Genomic DNA, 15472 nt, shown 5'->3' with positions numbered 1-15472 from the left:
GCGGCCGTCTCCCCCATAAGGCATGCTTCGCTCCATGTTAGGCCGCATGGCCGGCTCTTGACGTTGTGTTGCGGATCGGATCCGGGCAGGTATCATCCCGTTCCTCAGATCAGTAAAATCAGTGTGATTTGCTCTCCGGTGTTGAAGCCCTCAGAAAACACAGCCGCCCATCTTGGCTGTCAGGCCCCGCCCCCCCCTTATGTATTTTTGGCAAAAAAAAATATATCACAGACATTTTTAGGAGTTTCACATTAAGATAGTTGAATTGTTGTTTATTTAAAAAAAAACAACATCTAAGCTTTTTTTTAAAGAATTAAGTAAAGTTACTTTGTATTGTTAAGGTTGGGTCAGAAGATATTACTCCATATGTCTCAATATCTTTCAATTGTCTATGGGCTTCGGTTATGTACATGGTCCTGGATAACATTATGATACCTCCACCTTTATCAGCAGGTTTGATCACTATGTCTTTATCTTCTTGTAATTGTCTAAGTGCATTGTGTTCAGCATAAGTGATATTCTGTGCAGGGGCGGACTGAGAACCCTCAGGGCCCCCGGGCAAAATAAATCAAGGGCCCCCTTACAGGCCCCACCTATACTCCGCAGCAAGCGCCACCCATGTCCCGCCTCCATGCACCGCCTCCAGCCACACCCTACACAATCTTTAGACACAAGGAACAAAAGTGCAATAATCCCTTCAAGGCCCCAGTATAGACTACAATTGAGGGCTAATGGGCCATGGAGGGGGGTCTTTCTAGCAGAGGCTATCTCAGTGTCCTTTAGAGAGTGTGTTAGAAAGAATCCCCTCCAGGCCCTATTAGAGACTACAATGGAGTCTAATAGGCTTGGAAGGGGGTCTTTCTAACAGAGGCCATCTCAGTGTCCCTGCTGGAAACAGTCGCCTCCAGGCCCCAGTAGAGACTACAATTGAGGGCTAATGGGCCATGGGGGGGAGCATTCTAGCAGAGGCTATCTCAGTGTCCTTTAGAGAGTGTGTTAGAAAGAATTTCCTCCAGGTCCCATTAGAGACTACAATGGAGTCTAATGGGGCCTGGAGGGGGGTCTCCAACACTCTGGTTCCTATTCACAATATAGCAACACAACATAGCTCGCTGATACCTAGGCCAAGTTGGCTCCTCTTACCTTAATTACTGTTGCTGGCTGGCAGTCTGTGGGCTTGCTGGAAGGCTGTGGGCTTACTGGCTGCGGCTGGCAGGCTGTGGGCTTGCTGGCTACTGCCGGCAGGCTGTGGGCTTGCTGGCTGCGACTGGCAGGCTGTGGGCTTGCTGGCTGCGACTGGCAGGCTGTGGGCTTTCTGGCTGCGACTGGCAGGCTGTGGGCTTGCTGGCTGTGGCTTGCTGGCTGCGGTTGGCAGGCTGTGGGCTTGCTGGCCTAACTGGTGGCCTGTGGGCTGGCTGGCTACTGGCCAGCCTGTGGGCTGGCTGGCTGGCTGGCCGGCCTGTGGGGTGGCTGGCTTGCTGGCTACTGGGGCACTTGTAGATTATTTAAAGAAATAATCCATGCACAATAACCACTACTGCTCTGTGTAGTCGTTATGGTGCCAGGAGGGCCGGGCCCCCCTCCCAGAGTAAGTAGTCAAACCGTTTAAGAACAGTTTGACAACTTACCTGGGGTCTGCTGGGATATGAGGCTGTAGTAGGGTATAGGAGCAGTGGTGCAATGTGTAAGGGGTGCAGTGTGTGTGAAAGGTTCAGTGTGTGTGAGTGTAGTGTGTGAATGTGTAGGGTGTGTGGGGCAATGTGTGTATGAGGGGGCTGTGTATGTGTATGGGCTGTGTATGTGTGTGGCAATGTTAGTATGGGGGTCTGTGTGTGTATGGGTGGGCAGTGTATGTGTGTGTGTGTGTGTGTGTGTGAGGCAATGTGTGTAAATGTGTATGGTGTGTGTGGGGGCAGTGTGTGTGTATGGGGGGCAGTGTGTGAATGTGTATGGTGTGTGGGGGCAGTGTGTTTATGGGGCTAGAGTTCACTCTCACCACTGCGACCACCAGGAATCCCTGGTGGTCACAGTGTTGAGAGTGAACTCTAGCCCGTAGCTCCAGGGCTAGAGTTTACTCTCGCAAGAGCCGTAACGTTGCCGTGGTAACCGCGGCAACGATCTGTGCTCGCGCAAGAAGGACCCAGAGGAGCTGCAGGCTGAGCTCCCGGGTCCTCTCTTCCTCCCTCCCCTGCCGGCTGCCCGCACGGTGCCTGCGGACAAGGGAGGGGGCAATTGCCCACCTCTTACTCCCCCCTCCCCCTCTTCTTACTCCCACCCTCTTCTTACCCCCTTCTTACTCTCCCCCTCTTCTTACTCCCCCTCCCCCTCTTCTTACTCCCACCTCTTCTAACTCCTCCCTCTTCTTACTCCCCCTCCCCCTCTTCTTAACCCCTTCTTACCCCCCCCTCTTCTTACCCCCCTCCCCCCTCTTCTTACTCCCCCCTCCCTCTCTTCTTACTCCCCCCTCCCTCTCTTCTTACTCCCCCCTCTTCTTACTCTTCCCGCCCCCTCTTCTTACTCCCCCTTCCTTTTTTTACTCCCCCCATCTTCTTACTCCCCCTCCCTTCTTACTCCCCCTCACTCTCTTCTTACTCCCCCTCCCTCTCTTCTTACCCCCCTCCCTCTCTTCTTACCCCTCCCTCTTCTTACCCCCCTCCTCTCTATTTTTACCCCCTTTCTCTCTCTTTTTTACCCCCTTTCTCTCTCTTTACCCCCCTCCCACTCTCTTTTTAACCCCCCCTCCCACTCTCTTTTTAACACCCCCTCCCACTCTCTTTTTAACACCCCCTCCCACTCTCTTTTTAACCCCCCACTCTCTTTTTAACCCCCCCCCCCCTCCCACTCTCTTTTTAAACCCCCCCCCCCTCCCACTCTCTTTTTACCCCCTCCCCTGTAGCGTGGCCGAGCTGCTGTGCGGTCCGCGGTGCCCGGCCGGAGTGATAGGAAGGTGCACACTGAGTGTGCACCTTCCTGTCAGTCCGGCCAGGTACAGGAAACAGAAACTCCTGTTCCGCGCGGAACAGAAGTTTCTGTTTCCTGTACCCGGCCGGACTGACAGGAAGGTGCACACTGACAGGAAGGTGCACACCTATCACTCCGGCCGGGCACCGCGGACCGCACAGCTACAGGGGAGGGGAGGTGAGAAGCCGCAGCCGCCTGAGGCTCTTAAGAGAGCGCTCAGGCGGCTGCAGCATTTAAAGGGGCGGCGGGCCCCCTGATGGTGGGCCCCCCTCCCGGCCGGGCCCTCGGACCGTGTCCGAAGTGCCCGACCGGTCAGTCCGCCCCTGATTCTGTGGGTCATATTCATTGCTGTTATTTTTTTCAAGATCCTTTAAAACAAGTTTTTTCAAGCATAATTAAGGGGACAGATTTAAAATGGGAAGGATACAATTTAGATTTCTCTTTTATAGTGGTATTGATGGTCCGTTTTCCATCCTGTATGTTAGGGGAGGGTGAAGGTTCTGTATTTCTACTATTAAAAAAATATTTTTAGAGTGGCTTTGTGGACGAATTTATTTATGTCTAAAAATGCTTCGAAAGACTTAAAAGGATTAGTAGGGGCAAATTTTAGGCCTTTATTTAAAACCAATATATATGGGTGGCAGATAAAATTTTGTTGGATAAGTTAAAAATGCCACAGGATTGGTTGTTCGGAGTGTTCATTGTCTTTCTAATCCCTCTCTTTTGTGTTCGTCTACCGCTACGTTTGCCTCTGGACTTACAGTTTAAGGTCTTTATATTGAGGATCTGTGAGGGTCGATTTCTGAATAGCTTGCATTACCAGGTTTTTTTTGTTTTTTTTTAATTCTTTATTTTTGTGCAAAGATTAAACATCCATATGTGCACTGCCACAACAGCTGGTGCAGATAGATTACAAACAATTAGTAACATTGTAATGGCATTAAATAGAAAAATGTGCGTTATTTGGTGTTTAAGGGGAAACAGGATTCAACTATTCTATTTCTGTTCTTAGCTGTATTTCAGTGAATACTGTGGTGTGTGACAGTCAGCGCCAAGTTCACTGATGTTAGGAAGGGCAAATTAACGGTGTAGCGATAATGGGTCATTACGTCACGGGTGCTGCTCTGTAGTAGGAATAATATATAAATATATTTTAACGTGGTCTTTAGCGAGTAGGGCTATGACTATGTCTTAGGTGGGTATCTACCCTAAGCGTGGGCCACTCCTTCCGTGCTGCCCAGTCCACTGATGCTGTGGCCGCTGGACGTTAAATACTCGCGGTACATTGATAGTTTTTGAGGTCTGCTGTGGTCTAGCCTTGCAGGGCATTTAAGGTGTTTCTTTGGTAGAGAGATGAGGGAAAAATGTGATGCAGTAAAAAAAAAATAAAGGCTTAATAAATAATATGCAAGTGGGCTTAGTAGGTCGTGCCATGGAGTGATACGTACATGGGAGGTAGTGGTCGGTTCGGCCTGGGCTGTTAAGTTGGCGTTAATAGCACCCAATATCCCTTGGGTCCTGGGGTGGGGGTTCGGGCCCTACGGTATGGAGAACCGCTTTGCACTGTTCGTCTATCTGAGGGGCTAAAACAGTAGGATTAGTATTGGGGAGGGCATCAACAAGGAGCATAACATACTGAACTAGTTAGTACTAGGAGTTCTCTCCTTTAGAGGGCATGTGGACAGTCTCAGCCTGTGCCTGCTGCGGAACTGGGCACAAAAGGGACAATGTTCGTAATGTCCCACAAGCTTCCAGTGTGGGTGCTGGGATGGGTGGTCTACTCGAGACCCAGGCTGTTCAGGAAGGCACCGGAGTCATCGGGCGAGGTGAGTTGGAAGGTTTTGTCTCCCTTGGTGATTGTGAGGGAGTGGGTCGGCCCCCATCTGTATCTGATGCCGGCTTCTTGAAAGGTCAGGGTCACCCGACGGACTGATCGCCTCCAGTCCAGTGTGGCTTTGCATAGATCCTGAAGAACGGTGAGCTGCATCTCTTCGAATTTGAAGGGGCTCTGTGTCTTGAGTGCTTCTACAACCGCCATCTTGTCGCGGAATGATTGGAATCGAAGTAGAACATCGCAGGACGCTGCGGCTGGAGCCCTCGTGGATTTTGTGAGCCCTCTAGAGGGGTATGTTTTGCTTGCCTGGGATGCAAGATTGCTGAGAATAGGCTTCGGAGGAAGTGGGGGAGCTCTTTGTCGTCAATTGTTTCTGCTATACCCCTTATTTTTATATTACTTTGGCGCCGTGCGTCATCTAGCATGTCCAGCCTGTCTTGCGGTGTCTTGCATGAGGCCTCAAGTTTCTGGATCTGTGTGCTTGTGTCAGTTTGGCGTTGAATGACTGTGGATAGGTCCTCTTCAGTGACTCTTACCCGGTCAGTTACCGCCGTCACCTCTTCTCGCAGTATTGCTATATCGGCGTGAAACCAGGAGCGCACATTTTTCAGAAGGTTCACTATGTCCCCTTTTGTGGCTGGAACTCCCAGGTTGCCCATGGGTGTTGTCGCAAATGGGTCCCTGGCCTCTGGTATGGTGTCAGGGGCATCCAGAGTTTCCTCTTCTGAGGATGAGCCGTGAGAGTCTGTAGCGACCGCAATCTTAGGGGTAGGCCTCTCTTGAAAGAGATCCCCAATCTTCCTGCTGCTGTCTCCCGGTTTTTAGCTTTTTAATATTCTTCCCCATGATTTTGCACGGGTCAGGAGCACTTGCGGGTGTCGATATGTGCCGTGTCTCGTGCTTTCTTTGTCGTTTAGTATACGGAGCACCGCTGACATGTGACTGCTTGCTGTGATGGTCCGGCCACGCCCCATTGCATTACCAGATTTTTAATATATCCATTAGCAAATTTGACTGTTGTGTCTCTGTGATGAGGGGAAATATTTTGTGGCTTATAGAGTCGTTGGAATCTCTCAAAGGAGTGGTTATCCAACTGTCGAGATGTTATTAAAGATGCAAGAAGGGATCTTAGATACTGCTCAAGAAGATCTTGTGTAATTGACTCAGGTATTCATTTTATTTTTATATGGTTTCTTATGGATTGACCTCCTATAGTCATTAATGTATTCTCCAATTTATCAATACATTCTTCTAGAATTGTATTAGTTGAGAATAGATTATTTTCTTCTTGCAGTTTGAGTTATTTGTGTTTGCTCTGTTAATCTGCTATTTAGCTGGGTAAGATCCAGCTTAAACATTGTAAGATCTTGCTTTATTTTAATATATAATTTGTTTAGAGACTCTTCTAATATCTATTGAGTTATATTTAGTGGAGGGGTATATCTGTATATCTTGATATTGTGTTGTGTCAAATGAGAGATTCAGTTCTTCAGGTTGCTCTTTGGAGGTAGATTTCCTGTTGGTCTCAGTTTTTGGGTAGTAGAAAATGTTAATACCGTTGTTTTTTTTCTGAAGTAGTAGTTTTATCTTTATCTTTTTTGAGGACCATTTTGTCTTTAACCTTTTTTTTTTAATTCAAGATAGGCTTTTATTCACATCATTTTGCATACATAAACAGTGGGCTTGTTTCAATATAAGCTGTTGTACAATAATATTGCAGCATTACAGTGCAGTAAAGTCAGTCGTGATAACAATAATATAGTTACAAGTCTGGAAACCAACACATCCATGAAGAGTACTACAGGTGTCATATCTGTATACAGGTGTTTATAATAAAGGGTGCGAATGTAATGCAGTTAAATATGACATACTGTGACATTGCCGACAGATATTACAAAATAAGTGGGCATTTTTATGAAGATGTGCTTAATGAACTCAAGAGTAACGAGTATATTATATATGTAAGTCTATCAGTGCTAACTTTAAGTATTTAAATTAATACTAATATAAGTACAGCAGGCTTAGTAGCACATGTCTTATAAAGATAACTAATAGTCGGTATGGGGAAGTATGTAGGAAAATTGCATGGTTGCAACTGTGCATCAGGCCCACCTGCTATCCAAGTTGTATGAGCTTTGTGAGTTTTCAGGTTAACCTTTAACCCCTTAAGGACACATGACGTGTGGGACATGTCATAATTCCCTTTTATTCCAGAAGTTTGGTCCTTAAGGGGTTAAAGGCGAGTGTCAGCCTACAGTGTTTCGCTTATGTATGTCTGATTGTTCATTTTCCTTTGCTCTATCCTATTTCCTGTGTGTTTTCCTGCAATTATAAAGGGCATATTCCAAAAAAACCAAATCAATTTACAGGGCTACAGTTATGAATGTTGTGCCTTAACGTGCAGGAAGAAGAATGCAGCGAAGAAGAAGCAGCTCCTGGGAGCCCCTGGGTTCTTATGATTTACTTGTGGCAAAAACGGTGTCATTAACTATGGCGTATGGCCTACTCCATTCTACTGTTAGGCTTATGTAGCCATAGCCCAGACTCCATATTAAGTTGTACCACGTATAACTCCCTCTAGTGCTCCAGGTAATCATGATGTGATAGTATAAGAGAAGGGTAAATAAAAAAGATGGGAAGAGTGCCCTCGGGATTGTGGAGGGGCCTGTGGGATAGGGCCCTACGCGAAGATCCCCGGTTAGGTCCTCTTGTGAACCCCAGGGATCTTGGTCCAAGCACGTGCGGCCAGGTTATATAAATAAAAAAAAAAAAAAAAACAAGTAATTAAGGAAATAAAATTAAGTAAGTAAAAATAACTTCCTGCTTTAGGTGGGAGCTATCCCTGCCTGAGTGTGTCACATGTGAGGTGTAGTATGAAGCCTCTGCGGGGCCCTGCCCAGTGCATCAACATCAGGCACCCATGGGTGCCAACGTATCCACCCGGCTCCGTGTAAAGCCCCCCCATGAGCTTCTCGAGGTACCCCCAGTCCATGAGACCCCCCTCTCCTAGAGTCCACTAACTGGTCGGCCTCTGCAACTCCACTGTCCCGGTGGGGTCTGAATAAGGCCACCGGTCCACCGCAGCCCCCCCACAGACCAGCCCGGCCGGGCTCGCAGCAACAGGAAGCAACATTCTCCAGGGCTCTGGATCTCCTAGAGATGGAGGTCACTCCTGTCCGACCTGAGACAGTCCGGTAGCCATTATGCCATTATGGGCAGACTCCTGGGTGAGTGTGTTAGGAGTCGTTTAATCCGTTCCGTGACAAGGCAAGTAGGGGGCACCACAATGTATATCTTGTCTCCCCTTTAGTGGCTGAGTACATACTGGCAGAGCTGCATCCAACATCCCGCAATTGCAGGCTGGTAACCACAAGCCTGTATATGAAAACTTGCATCTTCAAAACAGGAAACAATTTAAACAATTTAACAGGTGACCGGGATGACCTTCCCGGTCCTGGGGGGGTGCGTGGCCGCAGCGTGTTCTCTCTGGTCGCCTCTTGCACGTTAGGAGAGACAGACACTTTCATATCATGTTCGTTCACTGAGCATGTGCAGAGTGCTTCCAGGCACAGCAATAGACCTCAGGTTTATTCCATCATGTAGGCCTGAGTTTTCAGCTTCCTCACTTTTGTAAGATCTGCAGCCGCCGGTTGGTCTCTTTGTGATGCTGGCAGGTTACGCTATTCAGATATATTTTGAAGGGTTAATAGTCAGTTTGTGGGTAGAAAATCAGTGTTTATTCAGGCTTAGGACCAGAGCTGCATGAGATGGCTTCCTTTTCAGCTCCACGGTCCGGCCCCGCCCCCCTAATCCTCTTTTTTTGTCTTTTCTTTTTCCACTTGTCTCTTTATTCCTTTTTTTCTCCCTTTCTTTTTCTTCCCCCCCTTTTCATTTCCTTATCTCATCTTCTTTAGCAAACCTTTTTTTCCCTTTCGCCCTCTCACTCTTCCCCCCCCCCCCCCCCCCCGGTTCCCCTTTTCTCTTTCTTCCTGTTTAGGTTTTATTTGTTATAACCTCATCTTTATGGCCTCCTCTCCTTTTTCTTTTCTTTCTTATCTCTTCTTTTTCAGTCCCCTTCGTTTCCTTTCCCCTTTTTCCTTTTCCATTTTGTCTTTTTTCTTTTTTTCCCCCTTTCTTCCCTTCCCTTCTTTTCTTTCCTTTCCCTTCTTTCCCCCCTTTTCATCTTTCTCTTATCCCTTTCCCTAGTTCTTTATTGTATTTATTTTTCCTCTTCTTTCTTTAATCCCTCCTTATTGTTATGTGATTCCCGCTATGATAGGTTCGCTGATGAGAATTCTTGTATCGCCACTTCTATCGAGGAAAAAGAAAGACCTAACCAAGAGGAGAAGAGGGAAATTATGCAGATGACAATTCACTCAATTAAGTTATGTAAAGCCTTATCAAGTCTGTTGCAGCCACCACCAATAAATCTTGAGAGAACAGGATCTTGAGGGTATTTATTTCAAATGACTTAAAGGACCACTATAGTGCCAGGAAAACATACTCATTTTCCTGGCTCTTTAGGGTTCTTCGGTCCCCCTCACCCTCAGGGTCCCCCTCCTGCCGGGGCTCTAGGGTGAGTCCCCCTCGGCGCTGGGGATTCTCCTCCTCCTTTCCCCGTTATCGGCTGAATGTGCATGAGCGGCAAGAGCAGCGTGCACATTCAGCCAGTCTCATAAGAAAGCATTTCTCAATGCTTTCCTATGGACGCTGGCATCTTCTCACTGTGAAAATCATAGTGAGAAGCATGGAAGCGCCTCTACCGGCTGTCAATGAGACAGCCACTAGAGGCTGGATATATGTAAACATAGCAGTTTCTGTGAAAATGCTATGTTTACAGTAGAAAGGGTTAATCCTAGATGGACCAGGCACCCAGACCACTTCATTAAGCTGAAATGGTCTGGGTGCCTATAGTGGTCCTTTAAAGATAGGCAGACAATGTAATAGAGCAGGAGGAAATGCTAGCAGAATGCTTGTTTGTATAGGGAGAGATATTAGCAGTAGAAAGAGGGAAGTTAGATTGTTCATCAACAATTTGACAACTTATTCTGACATGGCACTAGAGGACTTCTGGCATCATAACTACCGGTATATCAGTTCTGTTATGGTTAGGGTGCTTAGGAAAATCAAGTCACTTTCAGTCTTTACAGTGCTGAAATAATATAGAATGGTAATTAAAATTCTAGTCATCTTACAGCTTGCACAACTATACATGGGAAATTCTTAATGGAGTGAATAATCAACTTTTGGTTAACATAATCCGGTTAATTCTTATCTTTCATCTGCTGTATAGTTCACATCTTGATTGCATAGCAGTCAATATGCTGCTTTTTATGTAAGAACCTGCTGTGTAATTCTTTAGTTTTTTCTAAACATATTTTGGTTTTCGGCTTCTTTTTTGTAGGCTGATGTGAAAGGAGCTTATGACACCATTCCACATTCAAAACTTAAAGAAGTAGTTTCAAAAATAATTAAAGAAAACATTGAAGAGCACTACTACATACGACGTTATGCCACCGTTTGGTTGGACTCAACTGGACATATAAGAAAATCATTTAAAAGACATGTAAGAAGTATTTTTTTATTTTTTTTTACATAAAAGCTGGAACATTATATCTCGAGTACCCAATGCATTTTATTATTCAAAATGCCATAGTTTCCTGTATGCACTCCTTTATCAAATCATATCAATTGTCTATTATTTGCTAAAGTGATTATGCTTGTTTAAAAAAAAAAAAAAAAAAAGCTTTTATTATTAAACTGCATATGTACAATCAAAAGCAATCAATGGCCAACAGGTGTTGTTACAGATAATAGTAGATAGCACCAAATTATAATTCAGCAATTGTGAAGATGATTACAGTCCAAAGGCAGTTCAAACACCAAGTACAGAGTCTGTCTTGTCCGGTTTAAAGCTCGGTAAAACAGGGGGTTGAAGCAGTGCCTAAATAGTCCTTATCAAGGAGTATATAACGACAAGAAGAGAAAAAAACGGAAGAAACTAATAGTGTAGTATGTAACGCTAAAGTTGGTACAAATATGATAAAAATGTGCACTCACACTTTATTGGAACTTCAATGCAGGTCAAACGTATGCGCCTCGGTGGCACGATCCCCGCCTAAGGATAAAGTGCAGTGCCAATTCTTCTTTTGATCATGCTTGTAGGAGGTATCCTCAAAAAAATTAAATAGATAAACATTTTAGTATATTAGGACTACGAAGCAAGGGTAGGTACAAGTATATAATGTACACTCACATGTAATATAGCTAAAAAAAAAAAAATATATATATATATTGATATCAAAATACATGTAGAACAAAATATTATATCTATATACATACACACACACACACACACACACACACACACAGTTGCAAGAAAAAGTATGTGAACCCTTTGGAATGATATGGTTTTCTGCACAAATTGGTCATACAATTTGATCTGATCATCATCATCATCATCTAAGTCACAACAATAGACAATCACAGTCTGCTTAAACTTATAACACACAAAGAATGCAATGTTGCCATGTTTTTATTGAACACACCATGTACACATTCACAGTGCAGGTGGAAAAAGTATGTGAACCCCTAGACTAATGACATCTCCAAGAGCTAATTGGAGTGAGATGTCAGCCAACTGGAGTCCAATCAATGAGATGAGATTGGAGGTGTTGGTTACAGCTGCCCTGCCCTATAAAAAACACACACCAGTTCTGGGTTTGCTTTTCACAAGAAGCATTGCCTGATGTGAATGATGCCTCGCACAAACGAGCTCTCAGAAGACCTATGTGACGAAACCAACCTCGCCACTGAGAACTGGAGAAGCCTGGTTGCCTGCCTGCTGCCTTTGGACTATGGCCCTGGGAGATTGGGCCCTTTACAAACAGTATTCGGCCCTAACAGAGTGCATGTCACTCATTCTGGCCCTTTAAATACAGTGGGGCCATTCGGTACTTGCCCTGTGTGAGCAGTGATACCCCCCAGATAGCTATGCCATGGAGCCTATTCATATAATGAAAGACTTTGGCTCCATGGCAATTAAACTGTATTTGTGTGGTCTGCGTGCCATTCACCTAATAATGTGCACGCAGACCTGAGCTATCTGGGGATATGTTAAATGTCTGTGTTTAATGTATAAAAAGTGACTTTATGTATTTTAAAGAGTTTTATGTTGTTTTGCAACCATGTGGTTAATGGAGTCTGCCTCTAGTCCTGGATAATTAGATTTCCTCTCCAATTATCTCCAGGGCAGAAGGGAGGAAGCCAGGATGCATTGTGGGGATGTTTTACTTTTACTGTTTGAGCCAGAAGGAACAAAAGATACTTTTAGTAACTTTTTAACCCCTGGTCGGATTCATGCCATTTTTTAATATGTTGTTCCCCTGAATGGATTGATTGTGGATATGTATTTTTATATGAATGTGATGTATGGTTTTAAAGTTATGAAAGTTGTGTAAAAGTATATTTTGAACTGTACACATAATGGGATTAAGTGTCACACTAAGGGGAGGGGATGTGTGGGAGGTAACATCTATGTTATTGGTTATTTTATGCCTCCCCCTGGGTGTGGCCTGTATGTGTACTCATGTAATAAAAACCAGGCTGGGTGCCCAGCACCTCAGACCTCTTCTGACCCTCAATACGTAGCCGTGTCTCGTTATTGGAGGGAACTGCTATATCACACTGGGGATTGCTATGCGCTGCATATTCCCCTGAGCTCTTAATCACTTAGCTCTTTTAAGAGCTTGTTCCTGTTACGCTCTCCTGGAGGAGAGGTCTTCCCCACACGGTCCTGGAGGACAGAAGCCGATCCAGGGTGGAAGGAAGACGGCGCGGCTCCAGTTAAGCTACGGCGGTTGTGGAGCCTGCGGTGGTTGTGGTGTCGTCTGCAGTGCTTGGAGTCCTCTGAGAGCGCTAGGAGCATCCATCAACGGAGGGTACTCGGTCGGAGTACACGGAGCTCCGTTACATTGGTGGCAAGCGGCGGGATCGTTCCTACAGCCAGAAGGACAGCTACAGAACACCATTTCTTTGGATTTACAATTTGAGGGCAACGCATGTCTGAGTACAGCGACCCTGACAGCACCAGGATGGAACCAGCAGTGGAGTACAATAAGGGTGACATGGATGACCGGGATGCAATAAGGAAAGGCATCTGGTACCAGGCCCTGGATAATGTACAATACCAGCGGGGTGAGAGTCTCCCCAGTGAAGAGCAGCGGTTGCAGAAGCAAGTGGCCCTGCGGATGCCCTTCCTGGGAGAGCAGCCCCTGGAGGAATGGGTGAAGGAACTAGAGCACCGGGTATGGCAGGAGCTATGGCTGGAGGATGCCTACCAGGCGCTCTGGTGGTATATGGCACAGTATATACCCTGGACAGCCGAACATGACAAGCCAGAGGGAGAGGAGTTTGATGGTCCTGGCTTGTTATGGGAGTCCTTTGCAGAGCCTGGCTTCGGGAGCCCTGCGCAAACCAGACTGCAGGACATTTTCTATGAGAGGGAGGCTAGGCATGAGTGGGATGACCCCCATGAGGTAGAGCAAGACCTGGCTCACCTAGCAGCCCTGGAGTGGGAACTGGAGCAAAACTACCAAGATCTCTTCCGCTTCATTGGGAAGGCTCAGCAGGACAGTAAGGTGACAGACCCAGATCCAGACCCCTTCCGCTGGGAAGATATTGTAGAGATTTACTGGGAAGAACCCCAGGTGGCCTGTAGAGATGGGACCGAGGTCTCTCCACCGGCCCTGCAGGGAATTGGGAGCCCAGTCTCCATTCCCCAGCGGCAGGCTGAGTTACAGGGGGCAGAGGTAGTTGGTCCTACCCCCCAGCAGCAGAGTGATATGCCGGGAAGGCAGTGTGAAGTGCAGGGAGAGGAGAGCAGCGTCCTCCCTCCCCAGCGGCAGGCTGGGTTACAGGGGGCAGAGGTAGTTGGTCCTACCCCCCAGCAGCAGCATGATTTTTGGGGAATTGGGAGCCCAGTCTCCATTCCCCAGCGGCAGTGTGAAGTAGAGGGAGAGGAGAGCAGCGTCCTCCCTCCCCAGCGGCAGGCTGAGTTACAGGGGGCAGAGGTAGTTGGTCCTACCCCCCAGCAGCAGCGTGACTTTTTGGGAATTGGGAGCCCAGTCTCCTTTCCCCAACAGCAGGACACTGTATTAGGAGAAGAGACAGTCGGTCTCCCTCCGCAGATGATGGAAGTATGCATGGGAGAGGAGCTTATTACCACCTCTCCCCAGCGGCGGATTATTAATGGGCAGAGTGTTCTATCGGGAGAGGAGCTTGTTACCCCCTCTCCCCAGCGGCAGTTTAATGTACCAGGGGGAGACTGTAAGCCCCCCACCGGTGCAGATGGGACCGTGGTCTCTGCACTTACCACACAGGGGGTAGGGATGGTCGGTCCTACCCCCCCACGAAAGAACTATGTATCCAAGGGGGAGACAACCGGTCTCCCCATTCAGCAGCAGAGCTATGCAACGAAGGGGGAGACAATCCGTCTCCAGCAACCAGGCTCCAACCAGACTACTCCGGTGGTAGTGCTGGCATCAGGACAGAATACCGCTGGTCTCTGCCCACTCAGCAACCCACCAAGGCAGCCTACCAGTCCCCTGCACAGCCGGGGTGAGGCACCTGGACATGGACAACTTTCTCCTCTACCCAGGTGTAGTAACCATTTATTGTGGGTGGGCTGTACTGATGTTTCTGCTTTGTGGGTGGGTTGCTGGACTAACAAGGGCACTGACCGGCAGGAGGTCAGGTACCCTGTTAGTCTTTTTGGAAAGGGGGAGAGATGTGACGAAACCAACCTCGCCACTGAGAACTGGAGAAGCCTGGTTGCCTGCCTGCTGCCTTTGGACTATGGCCCTGGGAGATTGGGCCCTTTACAAACAGTATTCGGCCCTAACAGAGTGCATGTCACTCATTCTGGCCCTTTAAATACAGTGGGGCCATTCGGTACTTGCCCTGTGTGAGCAGTGATACCCCCCAGATAGCTATGCCATGGAGCCTATTCATATAATGAAAGACTTTGGCTCCATGGCAATTAAACTGTATTTGTGTGGTCTGCGTGCCATTCACCTAATAATGTGCACGCAGACCTGAGCTATCTGGGGATATGTTAAATGTCTGTGTTTAATGTATAAAAAGTGACTTTATGTATTTTAAAGAGTTTTATGTTGTTTTGCAACCATGTGGTTAATGGAGTCTGCCTCTAGTCCTGGATAATTAGATTTCCTCTCCAATTATCTCCAGGGCAGAAGGGAGGAAGCCAGGATGCATTGTGGGGATGTTTTACTTTTACTGTTTGAGCCAGAAGGAACAAAAGATACTTTTAGTAACTTTTTAACCCCTGGTCGGATTCATGCCATTTTTTAATATGTTGTTCCCCTGAATGGATTGATTGTGGATATGTATTTTTATGTGAATGTGATGTATGGTTTTAAAGTTATGAAAGTTGTGTAAAAGTATATTTTGAACTGTACACATAATGGGATTAAGTGTCACACTAAGGGGAGGGGATGTGTGGGAGGTAACATCTATGTTATTGGTTATTTTATGCCTCCCCCTGGGTGTGGCCTGTATGTGTACTCATGTAATAAAAACCAGGCTGGGTGCCCAGCACCTCAGACCACTGCTTGACCCTCAACACGGAGCCTTGTCTCGTTCTTGGGGGGATTCACT

At 46.8% G+C, this 15472-nt stretch overlaps 1 protein-coding gene across 1 annotated transcript in view; it reads left to right on the top strand.

Moving 5' to 3' along the window:
• LOC134608855 (telomerase reverse transcriptase-like) overlaps window positions 1-10292 on the top strand; it is a 310428-nt gene extending 300136 nt beyond the window's left edge. The window contains exon 3 of the mRNA XM_063452042.1: window positions 10200-10292. The gene's annotated coding sequence lies outside the window, so the exon portion shown is untranslated. The remainder of the gene's footprint in view (window positions 1-10199) is intronic.
• The last annotated feature ends 5180 nt before the right edge of the window (window positions 10293-15472 follow it).

Source organism: Pelobates fuscus, chromosome 4, assembly GCF_036172605.1.
Source record: "Pelobates fuscus isolate aPelFus1 chromosome 4, aPelFus1.pri, whole genome shotgun sequence".
In the NCBI taxonomy this organism is placed as follows: domain Eukaryota; kingdom Metazoa; phylum Chordata; class Amphibia; order Anura; family Pelobatidae; genus Pelobates; species Pelobates fuscus.
Note: the sequence above shows the minus strand (reverse complement) of the source record. Positions and strands in the feature narration are given on the sequence as shown.